A 6,814-nucleotide genomic window follows, 5' to 3' on the forward strand; every position below is an offset into this window, starting at 1 on the left:
GCTTCTATTTCCATTTTTAATTCCTTCAACTGTTTGTGTTTTCCTGGAATTCTTTCAAGGATTTTTGTAATTCCTCTCTATAGGCTTCCACTTGTTTATTTATGTTTTCCTGCATTTCTCTAAGGGAATTCTTTATGTCTTTCTTGCAGTCCTCCATTATCATGATCAAATGTGATATAAAATCAAGATCTTGCTTTTCTGGTGTGTTTGTATATTCAGTGTTTGCTTTGGTGGAAGAATTGGTCTCTGATGATACCATGTAGGCTTGGTTTCTCTTGCTTGGGTTCCTGAGCTTGCCTCTGGCCATCAGGTTGTCTCTGGTGTTACTTTATTCTAGACCATCCTATAGGCCTGTGTGTCAGGAGTGCTGTAGACCTGTTTTCCTGTTTTCTTTCAGCCAGTTATGGGAACAGAATGTCCTGCTTTCAGGCGTGTAGTCTTTCCTGTCTTCTAGTCTTGAGCTTTTCCTGTGGGTGTGTGTCCTGAGTCTACCAGGCAATTCCCTTGGATCATAAAAGTTGGACTTACCTCTGGTCCTGGGGCTGAAGTTGCACCTTGGGGGCTGCTTTTGAGCTCTCTATGAGGGCAGCAACCAGAAGGGCCTGCTCTGCCTTTTCCTGGGCCCCTGTGCACTGGGGTCCCAGATGGTGTTAGGTGTTTTCCTCTGGAGTCAGGAATGTGGGCAGAGCGTAGTCTCTTCTGGCTTCCCAGGTGTGTCTTCCCCTCTGAAGGTTTAGCTCTCCCTCCCATGGGATTTGTGTGCAGGGAGATGTTTGACCAGTTCCCTTCAGATCTCGGGCTGAAGTTGCTCCTGGGGGTCTGGTTTTGAGCTATCCATAAGGGCAGCAACCAGAAGGACTTGCCCCACTTTTTCCTGGGGCCCTAGTTCACTGGGGTCTCAGATGGCATTAGGTGTTTTGCTCTGGAGTCAGAAATGTGGGCAGAGTGTAGTCTCTTCTAGGGTGTTTTTTTATGTATGCAGCAAAATGTTGAGTCCTCTTTACATATCTGGATTTTTAGTTAATATCTTTTATTGGGGTCCATTGATGTTGAGCAATATTAAGAAATATTGATTCTTTTATTATTTTTGCTAGAGGTGGAATTATATTTGTGTGGCTCTCTTCTTTTGGGTTTGTTGCAAGACGATTACTTTCTTGCTTTTTCTTGTAGTTTCCCTCCTTGGGTTGGAGTTTTCCATCTATTATCCTTTGTAGGGCTGCATTTGTGAAAATATAGTGTGTAAATTTGGATTTGTCGTGGAATATCTAGGTTTCTCTATCTATGTTAATTGAGGGTTTTGCTGATAGTAACTTGGGCTGGCAGTTGTGTCCTCTTAGGGTCTTTATGACATCTGCCTAGGATCTTCTGACTTTCATAGTCTCTGCTGAGCAGTCTGATGTAATTCTGATTGGTCTGTCTCCATATGTCACTTTCCATTTTTCCCTTACTGCTTCAAATATTCTTCCTTTGTTTGTGTGTTTAGTATTTTGAATATTATGTGATGTGAGATATTCTTTTCTGGTCCAATCTATTTTGAGTTCTGTATGCTTCTTATATGTTTATGGGTATCTCTTTCTTAAGTTAACAAAGTTTTGTTCAATAATTTTTTTGAAGTTATTTACTGCCTCTTTAAGTTGGGAATCTTCATTCTCTTCTATACTTATTATCTGTAGGTTTGATCTTCTCATTCTGTCCTGTATTTCCTGTATTTTATAGGTTAGGTGCTCTTTATACTTTTACATTGATGGCTGTGTCAATGCTTTCTGTAGTATCTTCTGCCTCTGAGATTCTCTGTTCTATGTATTGTATTCTGTTGGTGATGCTTGTGTTTATGACTCCTGATCTCTTTCCTAGGTTTTCTATCTCCAGAGTTGTTTGTGATTTCTTTATTGTTTCTATTTCCATTTTTAGATTCTTGATGGCTTTGTTCAATTCTTTCACCTCTTTGGTTGCTTTTTCCTGTAGTTCTTTAAGGAATTTTTGTCTTTCCTCTTTAATGGTTTCTACTTGTTTATTTCTTTATGTCCTTAAATTCCTCCATCATCACCATAATGCGTGATTTTAAATCCAAATCTTGTGTTTCTGTTTTGTTTGGATATCCAGTATTTGTTTTGGTGGGAAAATTGGGCTCTGATGATGCCAAGTAGTCTTGTTTTCTGTTGCTTATTTTCCTGTGCTTTACCTTTCACCCTCTGGTTGTCTCTGGTGTTAACTTGTCTTGCTGTCTCTGACAGTGGCTTTACCCTCATGTAAACGTGTATATTAGCATTCCTTGAGACCAGATTTCTCCCAGTGGGATCTGGGTACAGGAATCTGTGTCACAGTTCAGCTCTGGGCTCAGGCAGAAACTGGAAGGATCTTCTCACTGATTGTTCCTGGGTTCCTGTGTCCTGAGGTCTCCAGGTGGGTCCCTGGAGCAGAAGTGGTGGTTTTTCTTCTGTTCTCATGTATCCCAGAGCTCCTGGAAATTTGCTTTCAGCTCTGGGTGCAGACAGAGATGGGAAGGATTCTGTCCCTGACTGTGCCTAGGTCCTTGTGTCCAGAGGTTCCACTTGGGTCAGGAATGTGAGCAGAAGTGGTGTGTCTCCCCTGATCTCTCAGAATTGTGCATTTCTGAGAGTCTAGCTCTCTATCTCATGGGATTTGGGTACAGAGAGCTGTGGGACCAGGTCCCAGTTGCAGACAGAAACTGGCACCCTTATCAATTTCAGTTGCTAAACACCCCTAATCACCTGCTTGTAGGACCCACTCCATTAGTGATCTCACATGATTGCCTGATTTGTTCTCTTTGTAATGCATGGTGTACTCCCTTGTGACTCACCATATCCTTCAGGGACCTAACCCTTCCATCCAACAATTGACCCACAATTTTTTTTTATTGACCATTCAATAACCAATGGAGAAACAGGACCTTAGCATCAGAAGTCCCCCCACACACTGGTCTGCAAGTAACAAGTAAATAAAGTAAAATAACTATTTCCCCAAGTATATAAAAAGTCATCTGTGCACATATATGCCTGCATAAACAATATATTTTGTTTATTTATGAGTATCTACTTAAAAAGGTATCTCCAAGCTTTAAAATAAACAACTTTAGATAAATAGCTTTCATGTGTACAGCCTTGCAACTGTTAACATGTTTAGAAGATACGTTTTTCTGCCATGCAATAACCTGTTATTGCATCAATATAACATTTCTTGAATGATGGATTTTTTATAAAGTAGCCTAAAAATATATTTATGAAATATTAATGAGAAATAGCTGCGAAATATAATCATTTAAAAGAGGCCATATCTTTGAAAAATTCTTAATATCTTCATTTACCAAAAGTGTTAACAGTTACATAAAAGAATTTTATATAAAAATTAGATTAGTAATTGCATTATAGCAATGTGTTTATAATAATGAAATGCACAAATAAATCAAGAAAAATAGACAATACCTATTTAGTGAAAATATGTATCATATTTATTTAAGTTTATAGCTTACAACTTGAGTTTAACTCACCTATCAGAGAGATCATCATGGAAGAAAAATGATTCTCAACTATTGATTGGCAACTATTGATTACCTCTATATTTACCTCTAGGACTGGAGATTTGTGAAATTTTTCCTTTTAATATTTCCATGTAAGCTGTTGTCAGTATTCAGATTTTGTTTAGACAATCATGTTGCTAGATTTTATTGTTGCAGCTTCTCCATCATGTTTAGGAGACACTATCCAGTAACAGGTGTCCTGCTCCTCAGACACTCAAAATATTCTATTTTCCCCAAGCCTTAGGTGGAGCAGTTGCTTTGTAGATGCATTTACTATCTATTGGGGCTGATTGCTTGACAATCATTTATTCTTTACAGTTTGACTGTTGTAGATTTCTATAATGGACTTTGTTGCAAAAATAAGGTCTTTGTTTTGTTATGTTTGTTTTGTTATGCTTTGTTTTGTTTGTGTTTTGTTTTTGATGAAGTATGAGAACTATAGTCATATGTAACTCTATATAAATATCTTTAGAAATTTATATTGGTTAGACTAGTAATAGAAAGTATATTATTTTATAATTATCACGAGTTTTTTCTCCTGATATCCTGATTATCTTCTCCTCTGTAGTTTATGCCCTGCTCATCCACAGGTTCTTGGGCTGTGATTATTCATAAAGGTGTTACTATTGCAAAATTTAAGATATCTTGTGAGACCAATCATTATTGTGGTGCTGAAGCTTTATAGGTATCTAGGACTATTGACATCTCTTATTTTTTTGGCAAATTGAATAAAATCTTTGAATACTATGAGAGGTGGTTCTCATGAAAGAGTATTCCAGATTAGTTCTAATGAATTTATTCAATTTCTGACTCCAAATATGTGATGTCTTCAGCAATAGGGTCTTATGTTCAAGTACTAAGAGTCAAACAAAAACAGTAACAACAGCTTATAGCATTTTCACAGTGACTAATGAATTGAAGGGAGAATTCTCGTGGCTGGAACTGAGGATTTTGTTGAATATCTATGAAGAGCATTAATATTTTGTGTGACACAACTCTTTTAAACTGTATTTCTATAAGCATTTTTTTTTTTTGGTTCTTCTTTTCGGAGCTGGGGATCGAACCCAGGGCCTTGCGCTTCCTAGGCAAGCGCTCTACCACTGAGCTAAATCCCCAACCTCTATAAGCATTTTTACATATGGCTTTTTCCAATATCATTACTGTTATCTATCTCTCCCTCTCCACCTGTGGTAATCTTTCTTTACCAGTTCAAAGTTGCTTGACATTGTCACCATTTTTTTTTTCTCCACAGCACTGTGTCTACTCTCCCAGTCTTTAGAATGAACTTATTCTGTCCACTACCATCCTGTCGTTCTTTTCACTTTCTATGTTTTAAGAAATTCTCTGCTCTGTAAACACAATTAAGAATCAGGAAAGAGAATTTCTGTAACAATTTAAAAATATCCTCCAAGTTTACTTATTAAGTTTTGGGTAAATTATCTTTACCAAATTAGGAAGTCTTCACGTGTTTACTATAGCTTCCTTTTTCATGTGTGAACTTAATTTCCATGATTGTTCATCATTTTTTCCAGTGGAGTATGTGGACCTCAGAGTTGCTTTTACCTTTTTTTGATTTTATATCTATGTTTTAGAAACTACATTGAGGTGGATAACTAATTCATTTGTCTATACATTCTCAGCCATTCAGTTGCTCACACAAACTGCTTCTTTATTTTTCAATATTTCTCTATTAGACTAAAAGAAGTTTGATGAGAATTATTGTTTTTATTTGTATAACCTTCAGTTCTTTTAAAAATAATATCTTGATTAATTATTTAAGGATGTTGCACAAGAAATTTATTAATAATAGGCTCTCTTTTACTTGTTCGTAGAGCAAATCCTATTTAACATACCCTTCACAGCTGGCCATTATTGGGTTAGAGTAAAGCCTTTAAGTCATTCCAATAAATTCTAGAAGTTCTTTGACTCTAGAGAACCCTGACTAATACATGAGCTAAATTTGAGCCAATTTTTTGAAGTCTACATTAACACTAATCTACTGAAATAAATTAATTATTTAAAACCATGGCAAATATTACACCCCCCCATTTCATTGTCATGAATAAAGAATTATGAATGACAACCCTTCCATGTCTGTTTGCCCTGTTCTAGTAACCAAGGCCATAAGATTTGAAAATGTGTTTATTTTATCATGCTTTGTTGTTCTGCTATTAGTTTTGTTGGTGACATATAGAATCTTGAGAGTGAGAGGCGGATTGTAATGGAAAAATAAAATTCTGTGATTTGAATATTGAAGTAACCATTTAAAATGATTGGAAACATTCATTATAAACATGTCGAGTACTCTTTCTGTGATAAAATTTTAAATATTGCATTATTTAAAATATTTGCATAAAAGATTACCTAGACATTCAAAATTAACACAAATGACTCTGACTATAGAAACAACTAGAGAAAAGGTCTGATTCAGAACTTTATGACATCATTGTCATTTAATCTAATTCTTTATAATTTTCATTATGATAAGGACAAACTATCAATTCAAAGGTAAATATTAATGTCATAGTCCTACTTTTTAAAAGTTGCTATTTATTGTATAACATTTTAGGTTCTTACTAATGGCTCAGTTTCTAAGATCAATAATTGATATATTAAATGAAACTGAAAAGCTCTGTAAGGCAAAGGACACTATCAATAGGACCAATCGTCAGCCTGAAGATTGAGAAAGGATCTTGACCAATCCTACGTGTGACAAATGACTAATATCCAAAATGTACAGAGATCTCAAGGAGTTCAACACCAGCAACCCAAATAAGCAATTAAAGGATGGAGTACAGAACTGAAAAAAAAAAAAAAAAAAAAAGGCAGCAGCTCTCTGCTCCCAGAACCCGTGGGAGAGAGACCTCACCGCCTGGTCAGGTGGGCACTCCTGAGGCTGCAGAGCGGAAGAGACCACCAACACTGCCCACCCCTGCCCACATCCCTGGCCCAAGAGGAAACTGTATAAGGCCTCTGGGCTCCCGTGGGAGAGGGCCCAGGAGCGGCAGGACCCCTGCCTGAGACACCGCCGGAACCTGAAGGAAACAGACCAGATAAACAGTTCTCTGCACCCAAATCCCGTGGGAGGGAGAGCTAAACCTTCAGAGAGGCAGACACGCCTGGGAAACCAGAAGAGACTGCTCTCTGCACACACATCTCGGACGCCAGGGAAAACACCAAACGCCATCTGGAACACTGGTGCGAGGCTCCCTGAAGGGGCGGCGCAGATCTTCCTAGTTGCTGCCACCAGCAGCACCCCAGTGTGAACTTGAGCCT

Source organism: Rattus rattus, chromosome 7 (genome assembly GCF_011064425.1).
Source record: "Rattus rattus isolate New Zealand chromosome 7, Rrattus_CSIRO_v1, whole genome shotgun sequence".
Lineage (NCBI taxonomy): Eukaryota > Metazoa > Chordata > Mammalia > Rodentia > Muridae > Rattus > Rattus rattus.